This window comes from Rattus norvegicus, chromosome 2 (genome assembly GCF_036323735.1).
Source record: "Rattus norvegicus strain BN/NHsdMcwi chromosome 2, GRCr8, whole genome shotgun sequence".
Classification (NCBI taxonomy): Eukaryota; Metazoa; Chordata; class Mammalia; order Rodentia; family Muridae; genus Rattus; species Rattus norvegicus.
In genome coordinates this window covers 94658790-94675140 of record NC_086020.1, presented here as the reverse complement: position 1 = coordinate 94675140, position 16351 = coordinate 94658790, and the positions used below count along the sequence as shown (strand labels likewise).

General features: G+C 46.4%; 1 protein-coding gene across 9 annotated transcripts in view; it reads right to left on the bottom strand.

Moving 5' to 3' along the window:
• The window catches only part of Tpd52 (tumor protein D52), an 80929-nt gene that overhangs the window by 48302 nt on the left and 16276 nt on the right, over positions 1 to 16351 (bottom strand).

Sequence of the window (16351 nt, the reverse complement as noted above, 5' to 3'; positions counted from 1 at the left end):
GTCAGTGAAATGCACTTTTGCACTTCACAAAATGCACTACCTCTCAGTGTAGTAGAGAACCCATTGAGACAGAAAGTAGATGAGTGTTCATTTCAGCATAGAAAACGGGACGGAGAGGGGGGCGCTACACAACTCTGGAAGTTTGCCAGAATCTGTTCATTACCCTTAAAGCAACTGATCTGGGAGGTAAATTATATAGGAATAATTACAGAAAATCACATCAGTTACACTACTGGAAATCACAGTTACACTGTGAGGGGCTGGGGACTATAACTCCGTGACCAGAGTGCTTGCCTAAAGTGCACAAAGCCCTGGGTCCTCTCTCTAACATGGCATGAACCAGGAAGTGATGCTGCATGTTCTAATCCCAGCACTCAGAAGCGGAGGCAGGGGCATCAAGAGCACCCTCAGCTACATAGTGAGTGGGGCCAGCCTGGCCTACAAAGGTACATCTTGTTCAAACTAACAAAGTACAAAGCAATGGCCATGACCACTTTCTATGTGGACTCCTGAGATGGTGGCATGAATTTCCTGCCTGGATGTTTCTGGAAAAATACTCAAAGGGCTGACTACAGCCAGGATAGAGTCCAGCAGAGACAGTTGGCTCTTAGCTGCAGGTCCCCGTACCCCACTGTCTGACTTCACCAGCTCTGAACTTGAACTATTTTCCATGAAGATAAAAGGAATTTGCAGAGAAGCACTGAGAGTAAGGCTCACAGCTTCCACACCAGTGAGAGGCACCTTTGTCCTCTGAGGGAAGAGACACTTTGGTCCCTCAGAATTTAAGTATTTCTCAGTAGACGACTACAGCTAAAAGGTATTTGGTTTTTGACAATAAAATGTCAAGTAACAGAATCTTCTGTCTAAAACTGTATTGCATAAAGTTAGGCAGGAAGAGAATTTGAATGTCCTCTAAGGAGGAAAATGTGACCTGAGGGTTAGTCATCCATTCTGCAGGTGTTCAACTTGGTTGTGCTTTGTAATGGAAATCTGCAAAGGCACCGGCTACAGGACACACGGGTGCAGGACTCTGTGCAGCTGGGAAGCCATGTACCAGCTAGACAGAGAAATCTACCCACATTCTAAGAGCCAGCATGGGACCATGCCTGTACTATACTGCCAGCACTCCTGAAGAAGAGGCAAGAAGATAGGAGTTTATCCCCAGGTATATAAGATGCTCAAAATCAAGAACAGCCTGAACTACAAGAGAAAAAATTGAACCTAAGCCCAAAAAGAGAAGTGAACACCGTCCTCTCAAAGCTGGGCACCAGCCCTCATCATGGTGCTCTGATCAAGGCCTGGTTCCATCTTTTTACCTCCTCTCGTTCCTTGGCTATCTCCGTACTGCAAACACAGTCACTGTGAAAATTAAAGAACTTTTGTTCTCCACACCATCCCTCCCTTACATCCTCCAAATGTATCCCTCTTCTAACCTTAAACCAACACAAAACAGCTTCCTGATTTAAATGGCCAGGGCAATCTGGGTCATAAAAAACTATTGTGGTCAATGGTCAACTACAAGTCTTCCATCTGGTCTGCACCAGACTCCCTAGAAGTCTCTCCCTGGAAGCTCCCTGGGTTCTTGGAGTACCTTGCCCCTGCCATGCCATCATCACCACCACCATGCCCTGCAGCCCATCTCATCAATTCATGCATTGTTTTAACTCCTCACTTGCTGTGGTCTGACTAGGTCTCCCAAAACTCATGTGCTGGAAACAATCTCAAGTCCAACAGTGCTTGGAAGTGGGGCATAAGAAGGCATTATCAGCTAGTGAGGGAGCTGCTGCACTGAATGGACTGCTCTCATCACAAGAGTAGGCACATGGCTACAACAGGGGATTCCTTAGAAAGCATTTGGTCCTCTCGTGCCCTCCCCCCCTTCTTCCATAGGATAATACAGCACAAAGGTCCTCGTCACAGGCTGGTACTTGCTTAGACTTCCCAGCCTTCCTCACAATTACATTCTCTCAACGATGCTGTCAGTGCATCAGAAAACGGACTACAGTATCCTTCCACACTCAGTAACCTGTACATGCTAGATGCCAGCCATGTCTAGGATAAAGAACTGAGGAGGGACGGGAGACTGTTACAGTAACATTTAAGACAATGCTTTGTTTCTTAGTAACAGCCTTACCTGGGTGTAATTCCAATCCCATGATATTAACCCATAATTTGCCAGTTATGGTAGCTTAGCCCTGGAGTCCCATAAAGATGAGGCTGTTTGAGGATGCCTCAGATTTCTTCAAATAAAAAAGGAAAATTATTCGAACAATTCAGTGGTTTCTGGTATCTTCAGAGCTGTACAGCTGCTAACCGCCACAATCTAACTCCAGGAACATTTCCGTCACCTGAGAAGAAACCCGCACCCACCTGCAGTCTGAGACAATGTTTCAATAAAAGACAATGTTTCAATAAAAAGACTTTTTTTTCTGAGTTTCCAATTAGCCCACTTTTAGAACTTTGAAAATTATAAACTGACTATACTATCTAAAAGCTGTCTAGTATATGATGCAGATTAACATAGTCATTACCCATGGTAGCGCAGATGCCACTTAAGGGCAGAGGTGACCCTTCCCTCGAGTTTACTGAAGGGGCGGAAGCAGAGTCCCAGGACACCTTCTGGCAGCCTGCAAATGCACTCAGGGTTGAGCAAATGAACTCAGTCAATGAGTGCTGCCTAAGGGTCTGGGTTTCAGGCCCAGTACCCAGGTGAAAAGAAAGCTGGGTGTGGTGGTTTGTTGTCAGCAATCCCAGAGCCCGGGGGCAGAAAGAGGCAAATCCCTGGGGTTCACTAGGCAGCTCGTTTGGCCGACTTCACAGTCTCCCTACCAAGTGAGAGACTGTCTCAAAAGCCAAGGTGAGGCTGAAGAGGTAGCTCAGAAGTTAATAGCACTGACTGTTCTTTCCGAGGAATTGGGTTCAATTCCTGGCACCCGCATGGTGACCTGCAACCTTCTTTCTGTAACTCACCTCCAGGAGGATCGGATGCCCTCTGCTTGGTCTACATAGGGCACTGGTCCTCCTAATGCTATGACCCTTTAAGACAGTTCCTCATGGTTATGATGCCCCCAACCATAACATTATGTTCGTCCTACTTCATAACTGTAATTTTGCTACTGTTATGAATCATAACGTAAAAATCTATTTTCTGGTAGTCTGAGGAGACCCCTGAAAAAGGGTGATTAAACCCCCAAAGGGGCTGAGAACCACTGACAGAGGGAGTTCCAGGCCAACCAAAGCTACAAAGTGAGACTGTGTCTCAAAAAAAAAGGTAGATGATGCCTGAAAAACATTCAAGGCTGTCTTGGACCTCCACACACAGAAACACCAAAAATGTATTGAAATACTATCTGCTAACATAATACTGGATGGCGCATTCAAAATTTTGTTAAAGTACATCTCACGGAAGCAGTTTGACCACAAAATAAATTTGTTTTGATTAAAACAGAGGCAGAAGGAACACCCATTCAGAGCCTGTCCCACATGTGGCCCATACATATACAGCCACCCAATTAGACAAGATGGATGAAGCAAAGAAGTGCAGACCGACAGGAGCCGGATGTAGATCTCTCCTGAGAGACACAGCTAGAATTCAGCAAATACAGAGGCGAATGCCAGCAGCAAACCACTGAACTGAGAATAGGACCCCCGTTGAAGGAATCAGAGAAAGGACTGGAAGAGCTTGAAGGGGCTCGAGACACCATATGAACAACAATGCCAAGCAACCAGAGCTTCCAGGGACTAAGCCACTACCCAAAGACTATACATGGACTGACCCTGGACTCTGACCTCATAGGTAGCAATGAATATCCTAGTAAGAGCACCAGTGTAAGGGGAAGCCCTGGGTCCTGCTAAGACTGAACCCCCAGTGAATGTGATTGTTGGGAGGAGGGCAGCAATGGGGGGAGGATGGGGAAGGGAAGCCCATAAAGAAGGGGAGGGGAAGGGGCTAGGAGGATGTTGGCCCGGAAACCGGGAAAGGGAATAACACTCGAAATGTAAATAAGAAATACTCAAGTTAATAATAAAAAAAAAAGGCAAAAAAAAATAAATAAATGGGAAAAGATCTGAATTTAAAAATAAATAAATAAATTTGTTTTGCTTTGTTTTTGTGTATTGAGACGCAGTTTCTCTGTGTAGCACTGGCTGGTCTGACCTCACTCTGCAGAACAGGCTGGCCTCAAACTCAAAGATCTACCTGAATGCTGGGATTAAAGGCGAGCACCACCATGCCCCGCTACAAAATAAACATTTTAAACACTGTAGTCTTTTCTGTTATCTCTGTCACCCTGGTACATTTACAAGTGGGAAGGAAGCCTGGTGTTCAGGGAGATGCTGATCCCAGTCACTCAGACAGAAATGCCTGCCTTGCTCTGCCTGAGCATAAAGTGAAATCAGCCAATGAGCAGGCTCAGAATTACCACGAACAATTCCAATTTCTTATCTATCTGAAGAAAAAATGAAAATAAAAACAGGCCGTGAGTGGTCTCAACATGGCAAAGCACACCTTTGTTTCATGCCGAGCCGTAGACACTGCCTCGGCTCTGGCTGGGCCGTGGCACTCGGACACTGGCATCACATCCTCCGTCTTTGTTTGGTGGTGAAAACATGAGCCCTCACCAGAGGCCAAGCCCTGGTTTCTCCCGAAGTCACCCTGAAAGTTAAGGTGCCTGAGCCTTACCCAGGCTGGAAAGCTCGTGTTAATTAGAATCCTTTAATCAAAATGGAGCAAAGTTCTAATTACAACTGTCCCTAGAGTAACATCCCTCCTGACTCAACCCATGGGGAACATGGGCCCCACCTGGTTAGGTAAAGAAAACATCTCCGTGTTCCCAGGAACATTGACTTTTTCCCCAGGCATAAAGTCGTATTTAGAGGGCTTGCTTACTAGTCTCTGAGCTGATAATGACCTAAAGGAGATTAGCCAGCTATGGTACAGTAATCCATCCGAAGTTACGTGGATAAGGTGTCCCATCATACGGGAAACGTCTCAGAGCTGACACCGGCTCAATGCACACAAGTAAGTGCTCGTGTGGAACCTATTTTTGGATGAATCAATTACAGAGGGTCATGAATCCTAAGCAACGCAACATAAGTAAAAGACTTAGCTGCACAGAACTCTAGGAAATTATCCATTCCTGCCAGCTCGGATGCACCACTCCAAAACAGGGGAAGCTGTTTTTCTTGAAAAGGTCAGCACATAAAACCCACCAGCAGCATCATTCTCCTGACATTTAAAGAGAGCAGCAGAGACATTTTCAGGAGTGTGTGTGTGTGTGTGTGTGTGTGTGTGTGTGCGCGCGTGTGTGTTCCCGTTCACATTACAAAACATGGATGAGCCACACACCCTCAATGTTAGCAAAACTTGGTTCATTTCCTTCAGTGCATCATCCCCACAGCCCTGGCTCTGCTCCCCCAGCTCTCGGTGAACATTCTCACTACCAATCCAAGCCTCTGTAGGCATATCCCTTCCTACCTTGGATCTCAATTATATACAATATATATCATCCCTACCAGACTTAGAGGTTAATCCCATAAAGTGTTAATGCCCACAGAGAACGCCCAAGACACACTGGCACCAAGTTCACGTCACGGACATAGCTCCTGATCACCGAAGTTCCTTTTCCCCTAACATTACAGCCAGATGAACAACGGTCCTCAAGGACCACTGCCTCCTGCTGCTCGACTGAGCCGTGCACTCTCAGCTCTTCCTGCTGCCCTGCTTCTGCTCCACCTGACTCTAACCTTCCAGGACTGGGAGTCCAGTTAAAGGCTTTTTAAAGTTGTTTTAGTTACTTTTCTATTGCTGTGATAAGACAGCATGACCTGATGTCTGGGCCAGGAGCGTCAGAGGGCCACCTGTGGGTCTGTGTGAAGCCTGAGCCTGAGCTACCACCGAAGGCCACATGAATGTCCAAGGTCTGTGCTGCAGCCTGAAGCCATGTTCAGATCTATGGACAATGCTGCTGCTGGAGGCCATGTCAGTGTGGGTAGCCTGCACCGACACCTGGGGCCATAATGACAGGACGCTGGGCCCATGAGGCCACTGAAGGGGGAAGGCCAGGTGGGGTGTCCTTGGTCCATGCTGCGGCCTAAAGCCATGTTGTCTGTGATCCCAGTTGCATCGGAGGACTGCATCTGGGTCCATGGCCCAACTACAACTGGGAGTCCAGTTCATGGTATGTGCGGATGCCAGAGACAAAGGGGAAGCCTATGATCCATGCTTCCACAGGACGCGAAGAGCCCATAAGCTACTTTGGCAGTGACATCGATGATTGCAGATGTGCAGTTGAGAAAGAGGGACATGGAAGAGTTCTGTGATGACCCCTACCTCCATCCCACCCACTCCACACTTACACACACACACAGTAACAGCCTAGACAGGAAGCCACTGAAGAGCACTCTTAAAAGGTGTGATAGTTTGCTGAAGCGCTTCCCACAGGGATGAGGGGAAGGACTCAGCTCTAAGGGCAGGCCACAGGGAGTCTGAACACGCTCCACTGAGTATACAGACAACACAACATGGGGGTTTTTTTGGCTGGGGAAGGTCACAAGAGTGTGGGGAGAACAGGGAAGGACAGTGAAATACATGTGATAGGGGTGTGTGATGTGAAATCCCCAAAGAATCGATACAATTAATATGTTGGAATCTGTTTAAAGCCATCATGACCAAGGAAGATGAAGAAAGAGTTTACTGAGGTTTTGCATGCATTTTTAGAGAATTAGAGTCTACAGCCATCAATGGCAGGAAGCAGGGCCACAGGCAGGTAGGCAGGCAGCCATGGTGCTGAAGCAGTAGCTGACAGTTCGTACTTGAGACAACATCTATGAGGCACATGGGGGGATGGGGGGGGGGGAAGGAGAGGGAGAGGGAGAGGGAGAGGCCAAGAGAGAATGGTATGGGCTTTTAAAACTTTAACCCCTCCCCACCGCCCCAGGGACATGCCTCCTTCTCCACACCTCCTAATCCTTCCCAAACAGTTCCACCAACAGGCATCCAGTGTTCAAACATAAGAGCTTATAGGGCCATTCTCATCCAAACCACCTTACTTTGCCATGGTGTTTTATCACTGCCATATAAAAATAACCAGTACAGTCACTTAACCCTACTCAGGAAAATAAGGAGGAAGAAGAAACCAAAGAAAAACCACTAAGGGTTAGACAGTTCCATTTTCAATATGAAGTATACTTGTTAAATGTTAAGATTCTAATACACACTCCACTGTACTGCCACCAAAGCAGACAAACAGATGCAAAATGCTTTTCAGAAAGATGTTTATGCTAGGCATAGTAGCCGTGTACCTGTGCTCCCAGCTATTTGGTAGGCTGGAACAAGAGGACAGTGTCCTGGCTTGTCATCTTGACACACAGTCTTAGACATGTATAGAAAGAAGGAAACTTCTTTGCTGCTGCTGCTGTTTTTAAGCTAGGGTTTCTCTGTGTATAATCCTGGCTGTCTTAGAACTCACTCTGTAGACCAGAGATACAAGTACATTTGCTGGGATTAAAAGTGGGCACCGCCACCACCCAGCTGGAAGAGGAAATCCTAATTGAGAGAATGCCTCCATCAGATTGGCCTGTAGGCAAGTCTGTAGGATACTTTGATTAATGATTGATGTGGGCCACCCACTGTGGGTGGTACCACCCCTGCCTGGGCTGGCAGACCTAAATTCTCTAAGAAAGCAGGCTGAGCAAGTCAGGAGGAGCAGGCCAGTAGGCAGCTCTGCCTCCTGGCCTCTGCTTCAGCTCCTTCCCTGACTTACCTCAGTGATAGAGTATGTCCTGAGAGTCGGAATCTGAAATGAACCTGCACCTCCCCACATTGTTTCTGTTAGTGTGAAACCAGAGCAACAGACGCACAACTAAGACAGATGGCTAGAGCCCAGAAGTTTGCCATAAGTCTGGACAACATAGCAGGGCCCTTTCTCCGGTAATTTTTAATTAAAAGTCTCACAGTACATCCCTGTAATATTCATGAAATACAGAGATCAAGATTTTAAATCATCATGAAAGTCATATCCATTTATTGGCTGAACTTTCAAGCAATACACATATAAAGTAATTCAAGGATTAAATTACACATGACAAATGTTGCAACCAGATTTAGAAACGGGTGGAGGGATGATCAGAATCAGGGAGAATAGCCGTGCTTCTTCAGATGAAAGTTATCATCAGGCAAGGTTTCCTTAACGGTCTGTGTCACTCTGTATAGCACACCACTTCGTTCCTTCACCTACTGGGGAGGTTTCACAATTACATCAGAAAGGATCCTTAATGGCTGTCTTCATTGTATCAATATCTAAGGCTGTTACTTTATAGTCAGAGCTGAAGCCAGAGCTAGAAGACAAAGCAGAACTTAAACTGGGGACTGTTAAAACATTACAGGTGGAGACTCTGCAGAAACCCGTCAAGCCTCACCAGAACCAGGAAGTCACCTCAAGCTGAGGCCACATGACCTTTGTGATCACCCCTGTCACTGGAGGCCTGCCTCTGTCACACAGCTGAGACCACAGTCACCTCTCCATGGTAACGCAGCAAGCTCAGCAGATGCCTCCTCACATTAAATATTTATTAGGACTTGGACCAGGAGGTATCTGGGGAAGGTCAGGCAGCACACACAAATCTCAGAGCCGCCCTTCAAAACCACTGCTTTTCTTAGATGACCTGTAACCACCTCAGAAAGGAGGTGTCCACAACCCGTTCCGTGAGACGGACCTTTCATATGGCTTTCATGTCTTTGTTTCAAGGTGTTCTGTGTCCGTTTTGACCAAACTCAAGAACTGTCAAAGTGTCCAGGGCACTTCAACTTCCTCAACACCTGATACCAGGAAACTGAACCACCAAAAACCTCAGAGAATAAGGAACCTCTATTTTTAAGATTACTTATTTTATCTACAGGAGTGTTTTGCCTACATTTCTGTCTGTGTCGAACAAGTGTGCCAGGTGTCTGTGGAGGTCAGAAGACCCCCTGGCACTAGAGTTACAAATGGTTGTCAGCCACCAGGTGAGTGCTTCACCCAACTGTGTCTCAACAGCTAAGGAAAAGCCAGACTTGCCAGAAGCTAGAAGATAAAACTACCATCTTGTGGCCCAACAGGGTGACTCTGCTAAGATCCTAAAGGCAAGTAGGTGATTCTTCAGATGCCACATTTGTCCCCCAGATGATGGCGTGTGTGCACGGGAAGGCCATCTGTGTGTTCGTGTGAACCTACACCTTCCCACAGGTGCTCAGGGGCAGAGCAAGCCTCTGGGAACCACAGCAGTCCTCCTTCCTTAGGAGCACTGCAGTACCCAGGTCCCGGATGTGAGCCAGGTACAGTGAGACCGGGGAAAGCCTTCGCTGACACCACAGCCTGCGTGCATGGGGAGCCGGGCAGCTCTGCACTAAACATCTGCATGAGGCAAGGAAAAACAATTTTCCCCTCAAATCAAACTGAAAAGTAATACCTTTCCTTATGGAATATTTGCCCTGGTTGGTTTGTTTGCTTTGTCTTGTTGGGAGGAGAATTTCTTATTTTTAAAATAATAGAATCTTTGAGGAGCTGCTTTTAATAATTTAGGCAAAAGGAGGTTGAAAAGTATGCATGAACATACATTCTATCTCCTCCCTCTCCCTGTCCCTGTCCCTCTCCCTCCCCACTTTTCCCTCCCTCTTCTTCCCCATCTCCCTCCCTCCCTCCTCTCCTCCTCCCTTCTCTTTACCGTCCCATAAAAACTGGTTAATGGTAAAACTAAAAGCACACTAGACCCTCTACAGCTCACCCCTGACTACAGGCCTTCCTACTTCCTGTGGCACAGTATTGCCAGGGCATGGGGGTGCAGGGGAGAACTCGCTCATCAGGACACCACAGTCAATGCTGACCTTGGTCATGCACATCAAAGTCTGGCATGAAGTAAAAACACCTCATGAGGAAAGGAAACTCTGATTCCACATTTGAAAGGAAAGCAAACCCACATGAAGGTGAAGACGCTGAAGACACTGGCGTGTGCCTGAAATCCAGCTCTGAGGAGGGGAAACAAAAGATCTCAGCTACCTCAATGTCCCTCTCTCAGTCCAACAGAAACCAATACGCTGGTGCATCCTACAATCCCAGCAGAAAGGAGACTGAGACAGGAGGATCACTAATTGGAGGCCAACCTGAAGTATAGAGCAAACACACACACACACACACACACACACACACACACACACACACACACACACGCACTCGCGCGCGCGCACACACACACACTCAGCCCTCTGTCTGTATGAACTACTGCTGCTGACCACAGTTCTTACCAGTCTGCAGTTATTAGTCAAGGAGGAAAACTTTAAGTATTCGTCTTTCTTAAATACATTTAAAAAAACCTAGAAAGGCTGGTCAGTAACCAAAGGCTGCTACAGAGCATTTGAAATGTCCAGCCAGGACATTGGAATTTCACTGTGCTGAATCAGCTCCACACTGGAAGGGAAATAAGACGATTACCTATGGCTGGGCATTACTATATGAGTACTAGGAAGCCAGTGTCTAAAATTCCACGTAGTCATCGATTTCACTTCTGCATATTATCCTTGGCAAGCACACATGCATACAGGAAACTAAACAAGGCACGTGTTTATAATAACTGACAGACGACAACACTGGAAAGAACCAGAATAACCACTGACTGACATTAAATCATAGTGCATGAGTACTCTGGAACATCATGCAGCTGCTGGGGAGGATGAAGTGAGCAGCAGGCACTCACACAGAACTCTGTGTGACCCAGAGCAGATGAAAAATACGAGAGAGAGAGAGAGAGTGTGTGTGTGTGTGTGTGTGTGTGTGTGTGTGTGTGTGTGTGTATGTGGTGTGCGTGTGTAAGCTGTCTATGACTCCATCCAGATCCGGGGAATCTGACACCCTCATCTGGTCCCCAAGGGCACTACATGCAAGTGATGTACAGACAGACATGCTGGCAAGACACCCATACTAATAAAAAGGTAAAATAAAAAGGCTCACAAGAGCTGGGGATGTGACTTAGTGTAGAATACTTGCAGGAGATACATAAAGCCATGGGTTCAACCTCCATTTACACAGACACACAGCACATGCAAGCTACACACGGTAGTTCACTTTTGTCATCCCAGAACTCAAGAGTACAGGCTGTAAGTAGACTGAAAGTTCAAGGACGGAGCGAAAAACACAGCAAGATCCAGGTCAGCCAAGTCCACACACACCCTGACTCAAACAGCAAGAAAACAAAGTAAAACAGCAACACCCCTCCCCCATACAAAAGCTAGTCTACATAGTGTGACCAAATACTGTGGTCCCTGAACACATGAAATCCTGCTAAAAGTGTCTATCGCCAGGCCTGACCTTTGACCTGCAGAGTCAGACTCTGGATAGTGTTACCATCTGTCCATCAGATGCGTCTATGCTTGAGGAGGACCAGTTCACACGGTCAGGGATCACAGTGGGACAACTGTCATCTGAGGTTCCTGAGCTTCGTTTATGCCCACGCCTTTTAATAAGCAGTCTACGGGTGGGTTCTCGAAGGTAGGTGATGTTGCAAGTGCCAGCAAGGGACAGTAAATGGCTAGCTGCATGTGTAAAACACGGAAAGACCACGATGGGAGATCAACGGTCCCCATGGTTACTGAGCAGCATGGTTGTGAGCAACACAGTTGGTAAGGATTTCTCTCCTAATTCACAGCAGGTCAACTGGTCCTCCTGAGGCCTTCTCAGAGCAAGCACGTGACAAATGGCCAACTGTAATAGGAAGAAGACCTAGCAACTGTGGAGAGGGAGGCTGAACAATGCAGGCCTTGTTGAAGAAGGCTACTTAGAAAGTCTTTTGTTGTCCTGTTCGTTGAAGCTTTCCAATTACAGGCCGCAGCCCCAGCTGCTGTCCGGCACTTTCCAGAGATCTCCAGTGGGGTGGCAGGGCAAAGGACACAAGAGCAGGAGGAGCCTTGAGGGAGGAGTAAGGAGCCTTCCAGAGGACTGGCCATGCACCTGTAAATCCTGACCAAGCAGGTTCACCACGGCAGAGCCTAGAACACACACACACACACATGCACACACACACACACACACACTTTTCTTCATTAACTTCACAGCCAGAAATGGGAGAGAGGAAAAAAAAAATCAAACCTTTACTGACATTTCTGAACATAAAAATAAATTCTACAAATTTACAGAAACCTAAAATATGAGGGCCATAACACTTGATATTTGGTCAAGAAACGGCCCAAAAGTATTCATTTCCTGCAAAGTATAGTGGCACAAGCCTATATGGAGGCACTTTGGAGGTAGTCAAGAGGCTGGGCAACACAGCAAAACCCTTTGTCTTCAAAAAATAAAAACAAAACAAATTAAGAATAATCCACCCTGAGATGCTTTCGTGTGTGTGTGTGTGTGTGTGTGTGTGTGTGTGTGTGTGTGTGTGTTTGTGTCTGTCTGTCTGTCTGTCTGTCTGTCTGTCTGAGTCAGTGTCCTTCAAACTCACTGTGTTGCCAATGATAACTGTGCACTTGGGCCCCTCCCACTGCCTGGGCCACCAGGCCAGGTTTATATGGTGCTAGGGACTGAGCTTGGGTTCCTCATACACACTATCGTCTAAGCTACATCCCCAGACCTGATTGATCTAGCACAGGAGTGCATGGCATTACCACTGACACCACAGGCAGGAATTTTAAAAGCTGGTTTCTAGAACAACCCAGATACCCTGCCTTCACTCTCTGACAGAGAACAAAGTTTCACTTGGACAAGAACTCTGCAGACTTCACTGGGAAGAAAAGCTGAATACGTTTTCACGTCTGACTTTGGCCATCTCAGTGATTCAGGTTCAACCTCTTCTTCTCTTGGGTATGGGAGGCCATTCCTGTCCACTTGTACTCTGACACAGGCAAAGGAACCCTGCGATGCAGCTACAATAGAATCACAGAGGGACAGCTGTGAGGCATTCAAGTCTCTGAGCCTCAATTCTTCACTGTACAGAAATTATATAAATTCTCTTAACCTAAAAGCAAATACGGGGCTCAACTCTCATGATTCAGCCAACTGACTGTTTCCTTTATCTAGGCCAGATTCCTGGCTGTACCTATTTAAGAAGTTTGGGTATTTTTCCCAGAGAAGAGGTGAAGAGCAATATAATTATAGCTTCCAATAAACGGACTATCCAAAAAATTTAAAAAGGATCCATCACTCTGAGACAGGGACAGTAGTAGCACAAGGGTCATTCTTTGTCTCTACAGACTAGATCTAAAACCTAAGAAAAACAGTAGCAGTGACTTTTTAAGGTATGACAAAGAAAAATTCTGGGAAGTCTTCATTTTAGACCCAGCCCCTGTCCGAGGCCACACCAAACAGAAATGGCCTAAGTGCCAGGCAGTCAAACTGAAAAACAAAGGGGGATGCATGTCCAAGCAGTGCCCACTGAAAGGTGTCTTTCATTTTGTTTATCGGAAATCAAAGTCAATTAGAGTCATATGTTTGCTGTTATTCTGTCTTCTCAAAGGTGCACACACACACACACCGAATGATCTTTGTGTGGTTTTTATCCATCCTTACAGAGTAAAGCGACAAGTAAAAAGCATGGCATCGGGCATGATTCGGGAAATGACTCGGGACACCGGATGTGACGACCTCATGTCAGTACTTTGAGATGAGATCCATGATCTCCAGGCAAGCAGCTTTTATATTCACAAGAACCCTGTGTTTCTGTTACTTCAAAGCAGAATACTGCAACCCTGGGGTTTCTGAGGCACCTTCTGAAATGTATCTGATTAGCATTAATAGTTTGAAGAAGGAAAAAACAAATATCCCATGTCAACGGGACACACACAAACCTGGACGTATCTGGGAAGTGGAATTGTGAGTTGAGGAGTTCCATCCATCAAATTTGCCTGTAGGTCTGTGGGCTGACATGGGCATGCTCAGCCCCAGCATGGGGTAGGTGGGTGTGGGTTGTGTAAAGCATGCTGAACAAGCCAGTAAACAACACTCTTTCTTGGTCTCTGCATCAGTTCCTGCCTCAGCTTTCCTCAGTGAATGTGGAAATGTAAGATAAAATAAACTGCCAGGCATGGAGGACCACATTTTTAAACCCAGCATTCAGGAGACAGACACAGGATCTCTGTGAGTTCAAGAACCAGAGCCTGGTCTATAGAGTTCCAGGACAGCCAGGATTATGTAGAGATGAGAAAATACATTTTTTTTCAAAATAAAGAAATAAACCATTTTGTTAGAGAACAGGGATGGACAGCTGAGCCAGGAAGAGTGAAGAGGAGCTAGCAGCTTGTGGGAACAGCCTGTGGGAGTTAGCCCACCATAACATACCTGAGGAGGTCACGTGAGCAGAAGTGAGCCCCAGAAGCACCGAGGCAGTATACAAAGCTGTTATGAAAACAGCCTTCCTCCTCAACACCATCCTTCAAAAGAATGAATGTTCATCCTACTGGAGATCCTAAACTGAGACTCAACTCCATCTCAGAGGATGTCTTACAGGACAAAAGGCAAGCACGAGCAGGTCCCAGGCTCCCTTTGAACACAGGAAACCTGATATCTTGAAGGACAGCCAAAGAAAGCACCCTGTGTTTCAGGGAAAGGCCTGTGATTAAGAACTTGAACATTGACCTGACAGGGTGTGTGCAGAGGAGGGAGAGAAATGCAGTGAATGAAGAAAATGACTTTTATTAGAACGGTCTGACGCGTCTGAAGGCACCCCTGTCCCTTGATGCACACACAGAGTCAAACCAAGAATGGGAGAAAAGTGCTGAAGTGGGTTGAGGTTTCAGTAAGACACTTAATGCTGTGGTTTAAAGCAGAAATGTCCCCCACCAGCTCTTGTTTTAAATGCCTGCTCCCAGACAGTGACTCTATTTTAAAGGGCTGTAGAAACCTTAGAAGGTGGGGCCTTGCTGGCAGAAGTGGGCCACGAGGCACTGGTCTTGGATGATTACAGCACCTGCCTCCAGCCTCACTTCCTCTTCCTGATGAGGAGCCTCCGCCAGGGCTCCCTGCTGGATTGGTCAAAATGCTCTGAAACTGTGAGCCTAAGTAAACAAACTTTCTCCACGGAAGTTGACTCTGCCAAGCATTTTGGACACAATGACAGATAAGAAAATTGATATGTTTAATTAATAAAATATAAAAACTATAATCGTATTAACTTATATATAAACATAATAGACTATATTATGAATTATTTACATATAAACATATAATTTATTTATATTATATATAATAAAATACAATATATTACAATATACATAAAACATTATATTAATTATAGAATTAATATGCTTGAATAAATTTGCATAAATAATTTAAAATATGGTTTCTTTATTGCATTATTGATAAGCTTTCTTATCTGTTTGTGCACTACAGTTACAGAAAAGTTAAGTTGAAAACAGAAAAGAGGTGAAGAATAACTGCATAGAAGCAGGAAAATCAGGAGTTCAAGTCCAGCCAGAGCTATATAATGAATCTGAGGCCAGGTATGGCTCTATGAGACGACATCATCATCACCACCACCACTTTAAAACACAGGAAAACACATAAGTACATGAAATGCATCTGCTTTGATTTTCTCCCGCCCATACACTGAAGGAAGTCGAGGACAGCTGTTAAAGCTCTGGACTCCGAACACTGAAGGTGATGACTGCTCTACGGTAGAATCAACAGAAAGTCTGCTGCCTCCGAAGGGAAAACAATCCTTCCTCAGCAGCTGGGGGGCGTGCAGCGCCTCCTTCGTCCTCTCCCTGCTCTTAGGAAGCACCTCATTAATGGATAACTCGGTGACGCCAAGTCCAGATCCCTTAAGACTCAGCTTCTGGGTTGGGCAATGGCTGGCTCAGGAAAGGGCTTGCCTGGAAGCATCTGAGTGAGAGCCCCACCCTGACGTAAAAAGCTGGGCATGGCAGAGCAAACATACATACAACCCCAACTCTGGGTAGATGGAACCAGGCAGATCCTGAGACTCACTGGCCAGCCAGCGACATCGCAAAAACACCAAGGTGGACGCACACACACACACACACACACGCACACGCACACGCACACACACGCACACACACACACACACGCACACACACACACGCACGCACACGCACACGCACACACACACGCACACACACACGCACGCACACACACACACACGCACACACACACACGCACACACACACACGCACACACATACACATACACACGCACACACACACACACGCACACACACACGCACACGCACACACACACACACGCACACACACACACACGCACACACACACGCACACGCACACACACACGCACACGCACACGCACACACACACACACGCACACACACACGCACACACACACACACACACGCACACACACACACACACACG